The sequence below is a fragment of the Liolophura sinensis genome, chromosome 1, assembly GCF_032854445.1.
Source record: "Liolophura sinensis isolate JHLJ2023 chromosome 1, CUHK_Ljap_v2, whole genome shotgun sequence".
In the NCBI taxonomy this organism is placed as follows: Eukaryota; Metazoa; Mollusca; class Polyplacophora; order Chitonida; family Chitonidae; genus Liolophura; species Liolophura sinensis.
The window spans coordinates 62,265,971-62,288,558 of NC_088295.1; the positions used below are offsets into that span (position 1 = coordinate 62,265,971).

General features: G+C 40.3%; 3 non-coding genes across 3 annotated transcripts; all 3 read right to left on the bottom strand.

The window, feature by feature from the left end:
* Positions 1 to 12,619: 12,619 nt before the first annotated feature.
* Positions 12,620 to 12,691, bottom strand: Trnaw-cca (transfer RNA tryptophan (anticodon CCA)). The gene has a single exon. It is a non-coding gene; the product is annotated as a tRNA-Trp (tRNA).
* A 1,779-nt stretch (positions 12,692 to 14,470) lies between these two features.
* Trnaw-cca (transfer RNA tryptophan (anticodon CCA)) lies at positions 14,471 to 14,542 on the bottom strand. The gene has a single exon. It is a non-coding gene; the product is annotated as a tRNA-Trp (tRNA).
* Positions 14,543 to 18,605: 4,063 nt separating this feature from the next.
* Positions 18,606 to 18,677, bottom strand: Trnaw-cca (transfer RNA tryptophan (anticodon CCA)). The gene has a single exon. It is a non-coding gene; the product is annotated as a tRNA-Trp (tRNA).
* Between the last annotated feature and the right edge of the window lie 3,911 nt (positions 18,678 to 22,588).

Consider the following 22,588-nt stretch of genomic DNA (forward strand, 5'->3'; position numbering starts at 1 on the left):
ATTTTTGGAGGCCTCCCTGGCTTAGTAGTTTATAGCGTGCTAGCGCAGAAGAATGGCCCGGAAGCCAATCGCTGTAAATTCAAGTATACCTCATGCTTCTCTCCAGTCATATGTGTGGAAGAGGAGCCTGCTGGCTGACTTTCTTAGGTATTCCCCGGGCTCTGCCTGGTTTTTCCCCATCATAGTGCTGGCCTGTGAAAGCGGATTTATTGTCAAAATAAATAAATTAATAAATAAATAAATAGTTTGTTTTCTTATCTCCTTTATCCTTAGATATCTACACATTGGTACAAGCAAAATAAGACATGGAAGGCATAATTTATTTAAAACTAACACTTCTCAGAATAAAGCTGTTCTGTTACAGACGAAAAGCTTTTTTATTTGAATCAGAAAGTCCACCACTTTGATAAAGTGGGAGACATGTCTTTCTTGTCCAGGAGATTCTATCCTTGAAAACGCCACTCTCAATAATAATGGAAGATCCTTAAGAGTCTTTAAAGATGTATTTGAAGATGAATCACAGCTGTTCTAATGACAGAAACAATCACTGTTTAAACCAACAGCTTGTTCGAATCTTTGAGGGTTACTTCAGAGTCGAGCGAACGTCTTTCAGTCAAGGAGAAATATTTGGTACTAGTTAATTACCTTCATTGATTTATTGCCTTTTTTCCGTTGTGCTCGATGGAAGACCAAGATGATCGTATATATGGATGGATGAGCGAGAATGGACTGCACAGGGTGGACGGAACAACGACAGAGATAATGCATTCTTCATCGCGGAAAATCCATTGCTCTATTATTGTTTTTGTTATTTATAGATATGAATTTGAGACAACGATGTCAGATTGCAGAATAACTGACATGTTATTGTACATGTATTTTATTAGAAATATACCATTGATCTTTAGTAAGATTTGTCCTAGTTTCATTTGATTAGTCGCTTTCCTTGTGAAACTGTTTAAACCAGTTCCATCTGATCACTTCGCTTCAATAGATCCTGGAGATACACATATATTTATCGTTCCTCATTTTTCGCTACCCGAGCGGGGGTCAGGTTTATGGGTGAAGGAAACCTAAGTATCCGGTTCAGTTACACCCCAGCAACTCTCAAGACAAGTTTATCAGGTGATAAACCCACTGGCTTAGAGCCACAGCTCTACCTATATAGGCCGGTTTACAAAATATCAACAGCGAACGACAGCAATATATTCAGGAGCTTAATGCGTATTTTAGTACATGGAATAACTCTCTGTGTATTGGGTTGTCCAATGTGTATAGCATGCCAAACGTCTTTCCAGTGAATCACCAGTTTAAGTCTTCCTTCTAGCAGCTGTTTCAATGTCTGTATTTATCACGGATACTCAGACACTCCACATTTAATATTCACCATTAAAGATCATTAGATCTGCTCAAGCACTTATCATCAAGTACCAAATCAATGAACTGGTCTACCTTTCACGGTTGTTGGACAACTTGTATTAACAACAGACATACATGGACAAAAAAAACCTAAGTAGATTGGACTAGATTATTTTCTCTGCCCGTGCAAAGAAGACAAGACAAAACAACTTCCTGCTAAATGAGAGCGATTACATTTGTCAGAAGCTTTAGTTTAGATCAACTCTACACACAGGAATAATATACTTCCAGTGTCCAGGATTACGAAGGTGTCTTAGACTTAAATTAGACTCCGTCTTGTGGTATTATTATTAAACTTAGATTTGAATTTAAACGCTAATTTTTATTTTTCTCATAAAAATATAACTTTTACAATTAAGATAAAATCCGTAATACATTTTTATTATTTTGTCAGAACTTAAATAATAATACAGTTCCCGATGTTGGACCATTTAAGGAAGATTTACTTACTTGTACTTGTCCGACCTGCTGGCGTAGTGGACAGAGGGTTTGTCTCTTAAATGATTGATCAGGGTTTTAATTCCAAATAGAATCATACTAATGACTTTCGACATTGGTAATATTGGCACTAGCTCCTTTGACGCTCAGCATGAGAGAAAAACGTCAAGTTCTGCTCGGTTTGGTGTCAATTTAATGTGACTGGATGAGGCGTCGGGTCTGATGTCCTCGGCATGACGTTTCAGTGAGGCAGCATTATAATATGTCGGTATTGGATGTGCAAAGCGACCCTGTCGTGGTGTTACTGAAATACTGTTAAAAGCGATGTTAAACCGCAATCAAACAAACCTACAAATCTCATTAATCCGGAGGTAAGCCGAAACTATAGAAGAATTTCCAGTGTAAATTTCGCCAGCTATCCTTTGAACGAAGAGGCCTGCTCTAGTATTCATTTTACTACCGGTTTGGCAAACATTCATGGATTCATGGATTCATTATGAGTAGTGTTTTGTTCTGGAAGTCTTGTCATCATGCAAGCTTCGTTAAGACATTATACGTAATTTTTAGCTAAGCCCAGTGATTCTCCTTGACTTTTCTCATTGGTTGTTATGCTTATGCTTAACACTGTTTCAATTGTTTCAAGAGAGATGAACGCAAAGTGCGTTTGCTTGTATCTTCTCAAAAATGCTTTAAGGAAACTCAATGACCTAGCTGATAAGTTATTCAAGTTCTCTAAATATTTTCATTTGTTAAATGACCTATTCTGGTTCTATTCTCCAATCGTCAATGTTCCGCAATAAACCACAGGCTCATTGAACGTAGTCTGGTTGAAGAAATGGAAGTGGGGTAAAATGCTCAATCCAGGCCTGAACATGCAACTTTCTTGATTCCAGAATGGCTTTACACAAATCTGATGTGGAAGGGATTGTTACAGCGCTTTGTTTTTGCAAAGGCATGTGGTGCCAGGATTCTGTAGCCTTCGCGTCCGCGTTCAACCCACGTGACCTTCATACTACGCTGTCACAGAGCTAAGCTCGTATTGAATAATAGAGTGGACAGGTGCAAGGGTTAGCAGGTTAACCCTTCTCTTTATACATCTTATATCTCTAAATTCCTATCTGACAGATTAGGCGCACGTAGACTTCGTGGCGCAAAGGTAGCGCGTCTGACTGCAAATCAGACGGTTACGTGTTCAAATCACGTCGGAATAACGTGCATTTTTTTTCACAGTATAAATTTTACTCCGGAATAGCTGCACTCTTTTATATTGATTCATCTATACTACTGGAATAAAGTAACTGTGCATCATCTGCAGTTATGCCATGCTCTAATGAATTAAGATAAGAATATGATATTTGGTATTCTGTTTAATCACTGTTTAACTGTTGACAGGATAATCTCGAAATCTTTATGATTTGACACTAGGCATCATGATACGCCCTCGAAGAGATGTGGTGTCAAAAGTCAGTTCACAAACTCAATATCGTGTGTGTCCACCACTGGCGCTGATGCAGGCTTGACAACGACGACGCATAGACGACACTAAGCGAGTGAAGAAAGCTTGGGGAATGTTGTTCCATGTCTGAAGCAACATTTGTCCCAAATCAGCTAACGTCAATGGCTGATTCGGGCCCTGACGTAATCGCCGTTCCATTTCGTCCCATGCGTGCTCGATAGGGGACAGGTCAGGAGAAACTGCTGGCCAAGGGAGTACCGGAATGTTGTGCTGTCTCAAGAAATCCGTCACAACACGAGCGACATGTGGACGGGCATTATCTTGCTGAAGTGTGATGTTACGTCCATGTCCTTGAATGAACGCTTGCACATGAGGCAGAATGATCTCGTCCCTGTATCGCAGGCCTGTCAGATTGCCATTCACAATGACAAGTTGGGTCCGCCCATGAGATGTGATGCCTCCCCATACCATAACGCTGCCGCCACCAAACGCTCGACGTTGAACAACGCACGCGTCAGCATACTGTTCACCAGGACGTCTGTACACCCTTGCCCTGCCATCTGAGCCGTCCAGATGAAATCTCGACTCGTCAGTGAACAGAACACCACCCCAATCTTGTCTCCTGTACCGTAGATGTTGTCTGCACCAGACAAGACGTGCCTGTCGGTGACGTTGGAGCAAAATCGGACGTATGGCAGGACGTCTGGGCCGGATGTTGCGCTCCCGCAGTCGGTTCCGTACAGTCCTGGAACTGATTGGGCGTAAGTCAGGAATGGTCCGAGCAGTCAAACTGGAACTCTGGAATCGATTCCTTAGATGGGTCAGCCGAATATGGTTGTCTTGCTGACGTGACGTCACACGTGGACGGCCGGACCGGGGCAAATCTCTCGTGTTCCCATTCTGTTGAAAACGTCGCCATAGAGAGGATATCGTGTTTCGATGGACACCAAAATGTCTGGCAACTTCATTCTGGGCCATTCCAGTCTCCAGCATACCCACGGCGCGGAGACGCTGATTTTCTGTAAGCCGTGGCATGTTGTACGCACAATTTATGTTGAAGTTAACGTGTTTTCCACAACATTTAGAGGCTAAAGAATAATCAACAGTTCTTCAATTTTCGAAATCAGGTGTGTGAACTTCATGTGTCAAACATCATGCAGGATGTGAGTCATGTCATTATACACGAAGTGCACGTGCCACGCGCGATACGTGACATGACATTTCATGAAAAATGCTTGGCTAAATGTTTATTGACGGTTAGGTTTATAACTTTTCAAACATCTTTTGTTTTGTCCCATTTTCTGTGATGCACAGTTACTTTTTTCCATTAGTATATATTTCGTCATTTTCGCTCAAAGGTAATAAAGCATTTGGAATTGAAATACTTTATTACTTCAAAGTGTTTTTCATTGCAAAACATTTTAATTAAACTGTTCATGGAAAAAGTTCTTCAAACAAACTTTTAGTGATTTTAATGCCGGTAAAGTCTTATTGTTCTCTTGACCTGTAAAATAAACGATTCTTATTAGGAGCCTGGCAAAGTGACAGTCGAGAATTCAAGATTCATCACTCACAGCCTTTGACTCGTCAGTCAGCTTTAGAATGGGTGTTACTGGTAAGTTTTACAAAGAACTTAGATTGGTTTGTAGAAGAATGCCTTTGTCTCTGGCTTTTTTAGCCTTAAAAACAAGATATTGATCGTTTTACATTTAGCTGTTCACCTAACATTGATTTGTCCTACGGTTCACGTCGATCGTACAGAAGCCGTGTACCGAATTAAATACCGTCGATGTGAGTATTAAAAACAAAGTATGTCAATGTGTTTACTTTGGCGCTGACAGAGGTAGATTTAAATGGCGATCTGTAAACCAAAACAAGACCTGCGGCTGTGGGTCTTGGGGATTGAACACTCATAATCACTTACATCCACTTCTGTTTTGTGTGATTGTTCATGTAATATTGTTTGTAGTAGTTATATGTAAAATACATTACATAGTAGTCAGTATTAATTCTGTATGCAGAGATAAGCTCGGAAAGCAATTAGTCTGATAGATAATTGCAAGAGTTTAAATCTCCCGTGTATGGGTTCGAAACCCATGCCGGACGCTGTTTGTGCATTCACAAATATAGTAAATTAAACTTATAATCGTCATCAGACATTGTGAAATAATCCACAATTCAAACAATAATGTCACGTCACAGCTATCGTTTAACGGCTGTTTCATTTTCGCTCACTTATAACCAGAGAGGTTGACTTTCGACCATGTGGTCTGTACACGAAATAAGCCGATTTGAAGATTATCTTGACAAAGATCAAAACATTTTCATGAACACAGAATACTACCCTACAACTGTGACTGAGAAAGTACTTGTCAAAATTTCTGAAATAAAGTCACAAGACCTCTGCTTCATTACTGACTTCTTGTGAAGAGAGCTGGGACTGTTTCTTCTTCTAAGCCTCACAGGGTGCATTAGACTGACCTGACACTGGAATTTCTACAGTTCGATTATTTGCACAAAATTCCAGACGTTCCCTTGTCGTGCGTTTGTATGGTTGGATATGGTATGTCTTATCGACAAAATGTTTCATAGTCACTGTGTATTATAACCGACCCTGGAAGACGTATGGCGTCTACGCCGCGAACACTTCAGGTCTGAGCACGTAATTAAGCTAGACACTGAGCTACAGTGGACAGCGTTGTAAAATTGTTCACATCCCAAAGGCTCCACAGAAACCCATAAGAAAGACTGGTACGGGTATTAGACCACTTTAACTAAAGTCTGGCGATCCTGACGTGGCTATATCGGGAGGCACGAATGAGAGATGATGGAATCGCAAGCTTCTTTGGTATGATGCCAAGTCAGTGCCAAGCGTCTACAAAATCTGTTCAGGTATTTCTTCAGATTGATACTCCCTCCCAGATGCTTTACATCCATTTGACAAAGTATCATATAGTCACAACAGGGTTTCGTCAAAGATTAGTCCAAAGTTTAGCATGTCCTGAGAGCAAATTCAGTTTTGATTGCATTGGGTTTATGTCGTTTTTGTAGAATGAAAACAAGTTTAAACTGGAAATGTTTCTTGGGGTGTATAGAGCAAACAAGAATATCAGGGTACCAATGGTGCATTTTAGCTACTCATTGTTTAGCTACTAATTAGATGAAATGTTTGTTGCATAACATTGAGAGCGATCAAAACAATGGTGTAAATACTGCTACAATGGCGTAAATACTGCTACAATGGCGTAAATACCCAAATCCCTCACGATCTTATCACAAACGAACAAATTGAGCTGTAAAAATCATGTAATTGTCTTCCACGCGGCTTGGGACCGGTCCGGGTAGCACAGTTGGTAGAGAGTCCACTTCGGGAGCGGTAGATCCGGGATCAATCCTGGCACACCTAAGACTTTAAAAGAGGGTGTTGTAACTTCCTCGCTTGGCGTTCACCATGAAGGGGATAGTGCAACGACTGGTTGGCCCGTATCAGTATAATGGCACGGGCGGGGCGGCTTACTTACCTTCAGTAAGTCGTCTCAGTAAAGCAGCACTAGATAAAAGATCCAAAATGACAAATATTCATTCATGGCATGGCACTGTTACACCTACTGTTACAAATTTAAAACAGCAAACAGTTCTAAAGTTACGAATAAATCTGCGTTAAGACCGGAAGCCTGCCAGCTGAACATTCACGAGATATATAATACTGAAATAAAGAAAGGTTTTTAATATGAAATAGCTTTTAAAGTTTAAATCTTTTTTATCATGGAGAAGACAAAAAGTGACTTGACACGTGTTTTGGTATATGTAATTGTAATATAAAACAAATTATTTCATGTACAAAAGCAACATATCTTCTACATCAAGGTTAACAATGACAATCCATTTTCTGTTTAATAGACATTAGATTTCATCATTTGAACTTAGCCCATTAAAATACTCCCAGTAATCTCTGGCTTCTCGGCTGAAAATACGGCATACTACCAAGGCCAACCATTCCTTCAATCAGGGAACCAGCAAAAGAATGTTTGATGAACTTTATTGAAATCAGATTAGTCTACAGTGTAAGCCGTGGCTGCCAAGAAATTAACCCGTGTCGGGCTACAGGGGCCAGGTGGCTTGGTGCCCTGATAGAAATATCTGGCCATCACGCAAAGTCTGTGCCGTGTAACATTATGTTAGACTTGTGTGCCTGGTAATCAATAGACAACGCTAAAATAGCCGGCACTTGTTGATCATACCAACGGGAATCGATCCAAAAATGGCAAATTTTGGAAGGCGCAGCTGGTTAAGGGCACTGAGACCTTCTTGTAAAAATGGGGTTTTGAACAGCCTACACGCCGTGCTTGTCAAATGTTTGTATCCAAAACGCTTGTATGCTTTACAGCCACCCATTGTGCGAAAAGCCATGTGAAGACAAAAATAAGCTAACATACCAGCTGTAAATAGCTGATCATCCGTCTATTTTTGTCGGATAGAAAAGACAAACCAAAACCATCTGTTTATGACCGTTACATAACTCAGATATAAACCTCTTCGTATAAGGTGTACGTGAAACGCCTGGATTTGTCTTCACAGTGCAAAAACAAACGCTTTTCAGCTTTCTTCTTGTGGTTCATGGTTTTTAACTACAGTTGGCTTAAGGACCCAGCGGTCAGTCTGCAAATTTAAGGATTAGTGTCCAGATTTATCTTTTACTCATAATTGGCTACCCCTGTATATATTGTTAAATTCAGTTTAAGAAATTATTAAAATAGGGTACATCAATCGGAGTAATATGGCACTTAAAATCTCTAGATAAAGAGGCTGCTTTTATGCATTTTTCCGCCAACACTCGCTTATCTCCGTCGAATTGCGCCATACAAGTGCAACTATTACGAGCTGGGGCCTCCGTGGCTCAGTTGGTTAGCGCGCTAGCGCAGCGTAATGACGCAGGACTGTTTCACCAATGCGGTCGCTGTGAGTTCAAGTCCAGCTCATGCTGGCTTCCTCTCCGGCCGTACGTGGGAATGTCTGCAAGCAACCTGCGGATGGTTGTGGGTTTCCCCAGTGCTCTGCCCGGTTTCTTCCCACCATAATGCTGGCCGCCGTCATATAAGTGAAATATTCTTGAGTACGGCGTAAAACATCACTCAAATAAATAAATAAATAAATAACTATTACGAGCTGCCACAGCTTCGCCATTTACTTCAGTGTTAAAAAAACTGCGTAACCTTAGCGGCAACAAACATATCGAATTTCTTCCGAAATGGTTTGCAGCTCTGCATACGGTTGTAAAGGCAGATCGTCGAAGAGCTGTGGAATTATTTTTTTCAAGTTTCCAGACAATTTGGCTCTCAAGAAGACGTGGATTTACAGAACATGACGGAGGGACTTTGTACCCGCAACAGACAGCCGCATCTGCTCTTGCCATTTTTCATCTGAAAGTTACGAGAGGAATACAGCTATCTAAACTTGAAAGATTTGGCTAATGTGACTGTTGCTGTCGATTAACTGAACTTAAAACTGATTTATAGCAAATCTCTACACTATCGCCGACGTCCACATTTATATTGCACACGCCTATCCAGTGATACATGCAGGCTATTCGAAATGCCGACAATATCATACAGTTGTTTAAGAGACGGGTTGTGTGTGTGTGGGGGGGGGGGGGGGGAATCGGGGGTGGGGGTGATGAGTTTTGTGGGGTGGCCGGATGGTTTTAAGAGACGGATTGCTGGACGTTAAGCGCGGATTGGATATGACTGGACACATGTAGTTGTCATTTTTGGACAGGTTTTCCTTGAAAATGGTATCATGAATCTAACAACCTAAGTGAAATATTTGAGGATCTTCACTTAAACACAGAGGAACTGTTGACGATTTTTCAAAAAACAATAAAAAACTAGTTTTGCTTTCCTGATGCAGACTTTTTTTCTCGTCGCTCTTCCCTTAGATAATCAGTACATAATTTCATTAGCGAACTAAGAAACTGACTCTTTAAATGCCAAGGCGAGCAGTTAAAGATTCACTTGGCCGACGTGTACTGTTCGACAGGAGGTTTAACCAAGTCTATTTGGATTGTAGCACACAGTTGTTTGTTTTATGCCATCAGCTTCTTAGCCCCAACAACACGCTAACGACAAGTCTAAATTCAGCTATTTTCTGGACTGTAATTTGCTCACCGTTTCTCGGGAGATGAGGTTTCCCAGACTACCTTCTTGGACTCTGAGCTGTTGGATATTTCATCTCCTTTAACCACTCTAGATCGTGTAAGGCGCCTTAAACTTAATTTCATTAGCGAACTAAGAAACTGACTCTTTAAATGCCAAGGCGAGCAGTTAAAGATTCACTTGGCAACACAAAAGAACAACACCTTTACCAGCTGATTAAATTTCTGGTTGAGGTCCAATGGGAAGTCAGTACGCTTTCCCTGGAATGAACACCATCTAGCTGGTGTATTTAGGACAAAAAGACTTTTCCATTTTCCATTGGGCAGGGTTTGGTGCGTTCAAACTGCACATTATGCCTCCTCTCAGTGTTGATTATTGAAGTGATGTCATTAACCCTACCTGTCAATTTAATACCGGTATTTCACCTTGTTTTCACTCATTACATCCGTCATAAACGTCATTTATTTTCAGCTCCTTTTTGCGTACACCAATTGCCTGGTGACGAGATTCTGTCCATCGCCAGTGTGGTTGCAGCACATGTTTAAGTCCAGCACATGTTGGCTTGTTCTCCGGTTGTACGTGGGAAGGGTTTTTTCCAGCAACCTGCGAATGGCTGTGGGTTTCCCTTGAGCTCTGTGCGTTTTCTTCCCACCATAACGCTGACCTCCGTCGTGTAAGTTAAATATTCTTGTGTAGGGCGTGGAACACCAATCAAATGAAATAAATAAATCAAAGCAAACAAAGGTGTATCACGAAAATTTGACTAAAAACATTGTTTAATAATTGTTATGTGGCTGCTAAAGAACAATATACACCACACTCAGGTAGCTACATTTCTAGAGCTCCATAGAATTCCCCAAAAGAATGAGTGAGGGTATTAGACTACTTTAACTTAAGCTTGCAATTCCAGACAATTCAGACTTGGCATTCGGCTGTTCGGGGACGAAGAGTGAGTGAGTGGTTGGGGTTTAACAATGTTTCAGTCATATAACGAAGAAGGAGTCCTGCGAGTTCATGTAATGTGCTTCCTTGTTGCAGGGCGGGTCAACCAGTCGTTGCACTTCCCCTTAATACTGAACGCCAAGCGAGGAAGCTACAACTTCTCTTTTAAGGTCTTAGGTGTGACCGGACTCAGGATTAAACCTGGATCTACAACGCCCGAAGCAGACGCTTTACGAACTGAGCCATCGGGGCTCCTCATGCGATGAAGAAATGAACGAAACCGAAACAGTGACATGTTTAAAAATAATTCTGTTAAATTTAATAGATATTTAAAAGTTACTAATGAAATTAATTATAGGTTTCACGTTCACCGGTCTATTGTTAATGTACCTCACTTCTCACTATTGATGTAACTGCGTAAATAGTAAATAGCAGCAGTATAAAAAAAAACTACAGCGTGACATCCCCTAACACCATGGTTTCAGCAGAATTAGAATACCGAGAACAAATGTATGTCTACTGCATAAGATTTATATTTAGTTATATTTTACAACAAAAACGAATTCGCTAATGGTTTTTTTTTTTACTCTACTGACTAGAATCTTTTGCTCAGAAAATAGTTGTGGCGTGTTTACTGATGGACATTACTACCACTCCATTCCATCTCATAATATCAACGCCCTCTCACATTCTGGGATATGCTATTAAATGCTTAAATAGTAAGCAGGTTTTATATTGTATTCCTGCATAAACCTTGATTCTGCTGGTGTATTAGGCATCCCCAAGGCCTTGTCCCTTTGCATTGTTTTCCCTTATTTATAGGTTAAATGTGATGGCAATACAGAAATTTGAGTCAATCTTGACCAGTTACGTCTAATATACTGCAATTAACATCACAACAGTTTTTGGTTGCCTTATTCCTCTTAAGCCATAGTGCTTGGAGGCGTGTACCACCAGACTTTTAAGCATACAAGCATGTACGCGAACAGTTAGAATAAAACACAAAGTGAGGTAAATTGGCAAGCTATCACAGAGTTACAAATGGGAGACATAGGGTACCTAAACTTTGTCTTAAGGCGTCGGAAAAAAGCGACATAAGACGTTCTCAGCACCGCTTTAGTTGGAATCAGTAGACGGGCCTTGCAGTTGGTAATTTCTGTGATAGACTCTGTTTAATTAGTGTTTATCGAACTTGTTTAAAGTTGTTACACTACTCAAGGTGGAAAACAGGCTGATCATGTGTCTTACCTGTAAATCTCTGAGTCATCTTGGATTCTATGGGGAAATATTTATTTATTTATTTAGTTATTTGATTGGAGTTTTACGCCGTACTCAAGAATATTTCACTTATACGACGGCGGCCAGCATTATGGTGGGTGGAAACCGGGCAGAGCCCGGGGGAACCCACGACCATCCGCAGGTTGCTGCCAGACCTTCCCACGTATGGGGAAATAGTGTTGAGCTACCTTATGATGTGGTATTTAGATAAGTGGTAAGTTATGGTTGACCGTTTCTCGCCTATGCTATTACAGTTAATATCTAACGGAATGTGTTTATATGAAGGTATTTACAAAGCACAGCATAGATCCTTTTGCTGACAGATCCCGAGAGATTGCTTCGGTTCAGACAACCACGCCATACAGTGGTGTGAAATTCATGTAAGGTGTCATCACTCTTTAGAACGAGAATTGAAGGTTACCATGGAGACAGATTCGTATTCACCTGTCAGTCCCAGCATTTTGGGGACAATTCACGTTAATCTGCGGAATAACGCATTACGTGAACTGTACCTCGCTTTTGTTCAGACTTTTAGCCTTTGAGGAGCTAAGTCACATTTTCTAATTCAGTGATATCTAGAAACGTTGTGGCCTTACAAGGTTTCCCAACGAGCACTACAAACAGAAGGAGCACTGTGGAAGGGGGTGTGGTAATATAGAACTGTTTCTTCTCGGCGTCTGATCGTCCTTATATCAGGGAAACATTCTCGATTTCTGTGTAAGCTGAGATTAATCTCAGGTGTAAGTCTTCAGTAATATAACTAAACATTATTGCTAACTTTTTTATTATTTACGTCCATTTCAAAACTAGTCAAACTGATGACCTTTCTGACTCATTAAAATTGGCCTTTTAACCGTTTCTCCTATATGGTATCAAAGCGGATAGCTGTAAAAACACAGATATTATATCTTTTTTTTTTTAAAAAAGTGTTACTTGACCCCGACGTGATTCGAACACGCAACCTTCTGATCTGGAGTCAGACGCGCTACCGTTGCGCCACGGAGTCCACATGTAAGGGCGTGGGCAGAGAAGCATGTCAACCTGTAAGAGAGCGGTTATCTGTAACTCGTCTAGCCGAGCAGAGCACCTGTTCGCTGTGTTGATCGATACGAGACAGGCCACATGGACTGGATAGAAAATGCCTTACACTGTTTGCGGCGCAAAGCTATACATGTGTCAGAGAAATACACAAGTGAACGAAAATGACACATTTAATAGCAGGTGTAAGAAATTAAATCCGAATTGTAATGACTGATATACACGTATTCGTTTGCTATCGATATTTTATCGCAAGACGCAATGGAAATTCATTGCTGTTGTTTGTTGCTATTTAGGGAAAGAAATCACACATAACACTGGAGACAGCAAATCAACTTCATGTTTCGTTAAAGGATACAAGAAATGTTTGTTTTTATATTTTCCCCAGGGCGTAAAAATGGCTTTAAAGTACAGTTTTCCTACCATGGCTCTGCCCAGTTTCCTTCCACCTAATGCTTGCCGAAGTCGTATAAGTGAAATATTCTTCCGTACGGCGTAAAACTCCGAACTAAAGCAAATAAATAAATATATAAATAAATAACTAAAAATTATAATAAATAAATACAGTTTTCCAAAGACCCCAGCGGCCAGTCCTGAAATTAGGTAGCCAGCTGTGAACAGTGACATTTGTCAAAACAACTTGTTGATGGAGGAGCCCAAGTTAGGGGAGCTGAGCTGGTGGGGAATATGGCGGTGGCTTAGCTTTCACCACATTTCCGCTTCTTGAAATCACATGAATGACGGTGGGTCATCCAGGTAATTCACGTCATGACAAAATTCCAAATGAGACACACAGATTACATAAACTTCGTCTGGAGACGTCGGAAATAAGCGACATCAGATGCTCCCTGCACAGTTGTAGTTCTCGATCACTTGTCCATTTAACTAAGTAACACAGACAGGGTCGAAATTGAAATCAGTCGACGTGCTTTGCAGCAGCTTCCTCGTGCGTCTTACCTTTGATTATCTATGTCATATAGGATTCTATGAAGAATTAGCGCTGAGCTACACTATGATGAGATAATTAGATGTACATGTTAGCCAAGGACGATCGTTTTCCACTTATGCTGTTATTATTATCAGTATTTAATATATAAAGTGGAATATCATATTTATAAAACCTATTATGATAGATCTCTAGAGACTGCTTCAGCTTTGTAATTCGCTTCAGTGGTGTGAAATTCATGTGAGGCGACATCACGGTTAAGAACGAGAATGTCAGGTTATCATGTAGAGAGATTCGTGTTCATACGTTTTTGGATGAGATTCACGTTATTCAGCGTAATTTGGCATTAAATGAACTGTACCTCGTGTTAATTCAGACCTCTAACCCTTGACCAAGAAAGTAACATTTTAGGACTCAGCCTTCCTTACAATAGTCGCAGCTTTACAGGAGGCTCCCCTCTGGGCACTACCAGCGGGGAGAGCATCGTGAATGGAGGTTTGGCCATTTTGGTTTGTTCAACCTGACGTCTAACCGTCCCTACGTACGGGATTCTCGAGTTTAGTGTAAGTCTTCAGTAATATACCTAAACAGCTCCACTAACGCATCTATTTTTTTTAATATCTAGATCCATGTTGAAGCTATTTTTATAAAGTCAAACTGATCGTGTCTTCAAGTAAATTTTCTCTTTGTACCGTTTGTGTTATATGGATGCAAAAGCTGTTTGCTAGCAGCAAAGAATGCCTCAATCAAATGCCTCAACAATGCCCCTGATCTGACTGTAAAACAAAAAAAAATACTATTTGACCCCGACGTGATTCGAACACGCAACCTTCTGATCTGGAGTCAGACGCGCTACCGTTGCGCCACGGAGTCCACATGTAAGGGCGTGGACAGATAAGCATGTCAACCTGTAAGAGAGCATTTATCCGTAGCCCGTCAAGCAGAGCACCTGTTCACCACACTGATCGATACGGGCATGGAGTTGTGAGAGTAGCTTACAGGCGGGTCACGTGGTGCGGTGGAAAGCTATCCATGTGTCGGAGAAAGACACAAGTGCATGAAGTGGCACATTTAATAGCACGTGTAAGAAATTAAATCTGGATTGTTATTAGTTCATGGGCCAGGCATGATATTGGTACCACCTGAGGTGGCCAAACCTAGTTGGTAATAACATGTTTATACGGTGTGTAGTAGTAAATTAAGACATGGTAGCCTTTCTGCAATGGTAGCTTTATCACACATTTTGATAAAATTAACAATCACCTTATAAGACGTTGCGCATATTACAAAAAGCAAGACAAACGTCAATATATCGTGGACTGTCAGGTGTACTTCTTTTATTTACACCCATTATTATGGTGGGTTAAGATAGATTAGCTCAGGTAAGTAAACGTTCGTGTCATTACCTTACCAGTGATCTACAAGTCTGAAAATTACAACGTCAGAGCAAACCTTTGATCAGAGTTTTTGCCCTTCCATCGGGTTACAGATAAACGCATCAAGGATACAGGTAATTGAAAGTTCAGCTTAACATTAAGATTAAGGACTAAAATATTCCGTATAACACTTTGCAGAGTGTAAATGTGTACTTTGAAGTTAGATAAAAAAGAGGGAAAAAAACGCTATTATGAAGTGCATGTCGAACGAGAAACTTTTATTGTTCAAATTTTTACAACGTAGTAAATTGCCTTTAAAACACTGGATACTTGAGTGCCCTGTTGGGACCATATTGTGAACAGTGATATCAAATAAAGCTTTTGCCACTTGATAAAATGCAGTCTGCAGTCTTATTTCTTTATGGATATGTCATTCGTTGATGAAGACACTACTATGTAAATGGAGCAGCTAGGCATCATTCATTGTTTTTACGATGACTCTGAATCCTCGATATCACGAGAAGATTAGGTCTGTGGAACATTCTACAACGAGCGATGGACATTAGGCAACAGGACTTCAACACGGACAATTTTCAAAGGTAACATGACTGCCAGCTCAGTAGCATTTTCACCATGACAAAGACTTGACCGTCCTATCCAAAGGTGCATGGCATTAACCTCTAACTACTAGTATTACTTGTAGATTTTCGATGAATACACCAACTACTTCCAGAGCTTTCCACCCAAAACCTGGTTTGATAGACATTCGCCCTTTGCAGATGAAATTGTGAGCGTACTCTCTCCCAGCAGTAAAGCAGACAAAGGTGTTTCAAGGATTATCACACAGATGCAGTTGTTCTCTAATGGACGGAAACAAACGAGCCTCCTATCCAATTTGCTCAGATTGGTACAGATGGCAGCAACTTAGAACAGCAATTCAAAAACTTGACCAAAGAACTTTTGCCCTACACAAGATGGACCTCGATTCTGCAGTCGTGCGCTAGAAGCTCTTGATTGTACACAAACAAGAGTCTTCCTCCAGAAATAGCGGTGTTAATCCATTTTCATTCTTTTATTCCTCCAGAAGTAGTACCGGGGAGGAACAGAAACAGGCTGTATAGGAGTCAATGGAAACATTCAGTGAAAAGCCCTTCATATGAGGGATGTTCGCCTTCTCAATCAAAAATTCCTGCGCTTAACAGGTGTAACATCACGGTCAAAACGTCCTCAAACGATCACGTTTCAGAGTGAGTTGAATCACTTACTTTTCTTTCGCATGCGAAGGGAAATCTTCTTTCTTATCCAGACAGCTTTACCGTACAAACGAACCAATGACTGCCAACACCCAGGGTTCCGTAATTAAAGCCACCATGCAATTAAGGCATCAAATTCAGGGGAAAATCACCTGCTTAGGGTTTCTGTAAGGAACGGAAATTTTCCGTGGACATATATGTCTGCACTGGTTTAATCGCCTTGCAGACCAGCGGCTGCAGGCCGTTCACAGCGTTTTAGTTATAAGACTAAACGGAATCTGTAGACTTTTATTCAAATATTATAGTTATAAGACTATAGGGTATGCACAAATATTTACTCAGATGATCAGCATGAGGTTATAAGACTATACGGCATCTATAGACTATTACTCAGAGTGAATGAATGAATGCTTAGGGCTTAACTCCATATCGGCAATATTTCAGTCTTACCGTGGCGAACTTTTACTCAGATATTCAGGTTATAGGATTACGGCATCTTCTTATACTCAGATGTTCTGGTTATAAGACTATGGCATCTACTTTTACTCAGATGTTCTGGTTATAAGACTACGGCATCTACTTATACTCAGATATTCTGGTTATAAGACTATGACATCTACTTTTACCCAGATATTCTGGTTATAAGACTATGGCATCTACTTTTACCCAGATATTCTGGTTATAAGACTATGGCATCTACTTTTGCTCAAATATTCAGGTTACAGGACTATGGCATCTACTTTTACTCAGATGTTCTGGTTATAAGACTATGGCATCTACTTTTACTCAAATATTCTGGTTATAAGACAATGGCATCTACTTTTACTCAGATGTTCTGGTTATAAGACAATGGCATCTATGGGCTTTTAATCAGATATTGTGGTTATCGACGCTTCGATGTATGTTCTAACATCGTTGTCATGGTGCTAGGTGGCGTGTAATTTGCTACTCTATAAGCATTTACTCGAACAGCAAGAATAAAACTCTGAGATAAACTGGCCGACTATCACACTATCATCACTGCTCTGGTTTTACTCTCTGAGCTGTAGTCTTTCTATATTGACATTTCCCTAACGTTTTTGGAAGATAAATAACGATAAATGTTGAAAGAGTCAGTCGCGCACGATTTTTAGCCTGGTGAGAGAAAATGTCAAGTTGTGTGAGATTAACAAGGCGTATATGTTACAAGGCTTTGCTTTCACCACATTTTCACTTGTGAAAATTGAATGTCGGTACGCCATCCAAGTAATACATTGTTCGAGAGAATTACAAATCGGAGACGTAGGGTACATCTACTTGGTCTTGAGGCGCCGGAAATAAGCGACATATGACGTCCCCTGCACTGTTGTAGTTGTCAATCGCCTGTCCAATTAACTATGTAGCAGAGACACAGTCTAAATGAGAATCAGTCCCAGTGGTTTGTAGCTGGTTACATCTGTGTTAGGCTCTATTTGGCCGGTGATTGTCGCACCTGTTAGAAGTAATACATAATCCTAAAAAAACACAAGATGGACGACAACAGACTGACCATGTGCCTTACCAGTTAATATCTGTGATTCTATGACGAATTAGTGCTGAGCTACAGTATGTTGAGATATAGTTACGTATAAACAGTTTTATTTGTTATGATTTATCGTTTTCCACTTAATCTGTTGTTGTTGATAATATGGAAATCGGAATGTCTTATTTGCATAAGCAAGGTTAGTTTATATCCTTTGTTGACAAAGCCTTGAAGACGGCTTCAGCATAGCCCTTGGCTTCAATCGTGTGAAATTCATACACCGTGACATCAAGCTTTAGAACGAGAATCGCACGTTGTCATGCAGACAGAATAATCTCCACGTGTCAGTCCTATCACTTTGGAGAAAAAAGTGACGTTACGTTGACAATCAGAACTTCTCACTACATGAAGTGTACCTCGTCTTGCATTTGATTTTTAACCCTTGACCAGAAGTCAGATTTTGGAATTCAGTGTTTTCTAGAAACATTGCGGCTTTGCAGGGTCTCTTAACTTTGTTCTACAAGCGGAGGGAGAAGTGTGAAAGGAGGTAGGGCAAACTTAGTCGTTTTTCTACCTGACACCTGACCATCCTTATGGAAAGGAAGTATTGTAGACCGGTGTAAGTCATCAGTCATATACCTAAATGTTTCAACTAACATATTTTTTTCATTATTATCTACATCAGTTTTGGAAATAGTCCAAGAGACCACAACTCCGCCAAATGAAGTTCACTCTTTTAACATTTTCTCTTATATGGGTATGGTATAATGTGATAATTTCTCTGATATACAGAAAAAAAAGGAATGTGACCCCGACGTGATTCGAACACGCAACCTTCTGATCTGGAGTCAGACGCGCTACCGTTGCGCCACGGAGTCGCCATGATGAAAAATGGACAGATAGGCATGTCAACCTGTAAGAGACCATTTATTCGTATCCTGTCTAATAGAGAGCAGAGCACCTTTTTGCCGCTTAGATCGATACGGGCATATCGTTGTGACAGTCGCTTACAGACGGATCACGTGGTTTTGACAGAAGGGCCTTACACAGCCTGCAGTCAAAACTATATATGTCACACCGCTAGAAGCACCGCTGAGATTCTGCAAGGTATAGACGTTGAATAAGCTGAATTTAGCATATGCATTCTATAGATATATATTATTCTTCAATGTTTTAATCCCCATGCAGATCAGCGGTTGCAGGCATTTTGAAAGGTTTACTAAGACATTCTAAGGCTTTTACGCAGATATTCGGGTTATAAGACTATACGGTACCTATACGCTTTTACTCAGATATTCGGGTTATAAGACTATACGGCGTCTATAGGCTTTACTCAGATATTCGGGTTATAAGACTATACGGTGTCTATAGGCTTTTACTCAGATATTCGGGTTATAAGACTATACGGTGTCTATAGGCTTTTACTCAGATATTCGGGTTATAAGACTATACGGTGTCTATAGGCTCTTACTCAGATATTCGGGTTATAAGACTACATGGTGTATATGGGATTGTACTCAGATATTCGGGTTATAAAACTATAGGCTTTTACTCAGATATCCGAGTTATAAGACTATACGATATCTGTAGGCTTTTTACTCAGATATTCGCGCAATAAACCATGGTGACCGAAAGGACAACATAGGCTTCTATGCCGACGAATCTTTACCAGTCATTATAATTCCATGTTCGAAAGTCTGCTTGAAATCTAGGAGAGAGTTGGCATCCGTTCGGGGAAGTATCCTCTAGGACACACTTATTTATACGTTGTTTGCTTTACAGGGATACAGAGTCGTTTCTGATTGGCTGGTGTTAGAGATGGACAAGTCTAGGCTATACCTAGTCTCAGCTTAATTCTAAGTATGGCAGATTTATTCAAGAGGGACAAAAGCTACACTGTTTAACTCTGGCAACCTTACCTCCACTGTCAGCCAGTTGCATCGAGTCTATATCACTTGAAGTCAGTTTTCATTTCTTAGAGGATTAGTGTCCATATTTAACTCCTGGTCCTAATTATAAAGATTATAACCTGTTTAAACAGTATATTAGAGGGAGGGCTTCTGAGAAACGTAACAATGCATTTAAATCCACCAAAACAATAGATCTACTGCCCTAGCCGATCTCCATCCGGCCGCCCGGCTCAGTAGGTGATGTAACAAATGGCCAACCCAAGACTAGCAGGGCTGTTTAACCTGAGAATTCGTACCAAAATGATGTCATTTTCCAGATGGATTCTAGCTACGCAGAAGCAAATATATGGCCGTATCAGTTTGAACTCATAGTGGACGACGTTCAAGTTCCGGTTTATGACACTGACATCTCTAGCCAGACTTCAGACGCCGAGTTTTCGGACGTTGAATTTGATATTTGTCATGGCAGTTCCAAGCGCACTGACAATTAATGCGGACTGGTAAGCTGTGTTACACTATACCTGTCGTGTGTTTATCCTAAGGTTTAATATTTATTTACTATTCTTTCTTTCTATCCACTCCCTAATAAATATCATTCTATTCACCGAAGAATCCATGCCCATATGCTATGACAACTACCAGTATATGTTATTGGCGGCATTCCGGACAGCTTATGTATATAGCGTCGTGGACAATACAAATACATGTACAATGTGGACGTCGACGTTAGTGTACAGATGCAAATAACTGTACACTAACGTCGACGTCCACATCGTACATGTATTTATATTGTCCACGACCCTGTACACATAGGCTGTTCGGAATGCCGCCCATAAAAGTTCGGAATAACGCCAATATCTATCAGTTTTCACTTCGGTCAACAGTATTTTATAACCACTGTGTGTAGGTGCCATTGTGGAAATCTTTCGAGTTCAGCTGTATTCCTCTCATAACTTTCTGCCGTAAAATAGCGAGAGCAGGTACGCTGTTTTTGATGGGTCCAAATCTTACCGCCTTGTGTTGTAAATCCACACATCCCTGACGGCCAAATCGTCTTAAAACTTGAAAAAAAAACTCCAGGGTTCTTTGACGATCCGTTTTTACAACCGTAAGCAGAACAGCAAATTATTTTGTGGAGAAATGCGAAATACTTGTTGTCACTCTTGTAGTTGTTTTTAACACTGAACTATATGGTGAAGTTCTGACAGCTTGTATAGGTTGGACGTGTATGGCGTAATTCGGCGGAGATTACCGAATGTTGGCGGGAAAAAATGCCTAAAACCGGCATAAATATCTAGTGATTTTAAATGCCATATTACTCAGATTACTGTACCCTTTTTGAATATGTTTAACAATATATACAGGGACAGTTAATTATGAATAAATGGTGAATCTGGACACTAATCCTCTAATCCATTCTTGAGGAATGGGGAATGTGGGTACATTTGTGATTGTATAGGAGTATTAATGTTTAATGTAGCAAATGCAAATAATAAGCAACCATCTCAACACGATAACTTTTTACTGCCATTCCCAGCTTGGCTGCGGAGCGCGACATTCTAACGTTTCTTTTCTTGTCTTTCGAGATATGCAGGTTGTTAAAATGAAATAGCTGGAAGAGATAAACCTGTAACTATAATCATGCCCAAACAATTGAAGTAGTTTTTATACGCTAAATTAAGATGATTTAACTGAGACAAGTATTTTAGATAAATTATTATTATTATTTAAATAAATTTGAAAATGTAACTACAAAGGTAAAGTAATAAAAACATTGCGGAATGTTTGGAGAATCACTAGTCAAATCTAAAAAAAACGATAATGTAACTTATAACAGGGGCGGGGATCTAAGCAGATCTGGTAAGATGAGAAAGTACTTTAAGCCTGGGGCATGGTTAATACCTAACGGAAAACCTCAACAGAAAACTAATGCATCAGGGTCCAATATAAGTAATTTGGCCCAAGTAAAATTGCTGTCATTGATTGTCAGCCTCTCTCTTATTGCCAAGAGAGGGAAGATAACCGTATAAATGGACTGACAAGAGCGGAAGGCGTGAGGTCGAAGGAATTACTTTATAGATGGGGATTTCTAGTTTGCGGAAAAACCATTGCCCATTCCATCGTGTTCAGTGTGATGGAAGATGTGGATGTGGGAAGGGATTTGGCATCAGTTATGTGTGACCACATTCACAAGGCAAGCTGGATGTTGTAATTCGTTGTCTGTGGGAGAATTATACGCCCACCAAACTCTGATGTGTCGGTCGAAATTGAAACATATCCCCAAGGTCAGCTATTCCGTCAATCGGTGGACAAGGAAAAGAATATTTGATGAACTTTATTACAATGAGATTAGTCTCCAGTGTAAACCGTGACCCGAAATGTCAGACGGCTGCCAAGAAATTAACCCGTGTCAGGCTAGAGGGCCAGATGACTTCCCGCTCCGACGGAAATGTCTGGCCATCATGCAAAAGACAACATCGCCTGAGACCTGTGTGTCAGCGAATCAATAGCCCTTGGCATGGCTATGATAGATAGATATTTGTAGTTGATTATAACGAAGGCGTGCAAAAAGTGTACATTTCTGAGCAAAACTTCCTGTCAAAAGTATCTCTATATTGATTCGTGATATCGGTGGGTCATTCTTCAGGAATCAGCGAATTTGAAGCAACCCTATTGATCAAATCAACATTACGTGAAGTTTGTCAGTTAGCAAGAACACAATAACCTGCAAAAATCCGTTGTATGAGCACAGTTTTTTTTTTAAGACGGGACCAATATTGACCATATACAAGTGGCCAAGCAAAAGACAAGTGTGATATTCTGTTTTACTGAAATTGTTGAACAGAAGAGCCACACTTAATGAAGAAATCTGAAAGTAT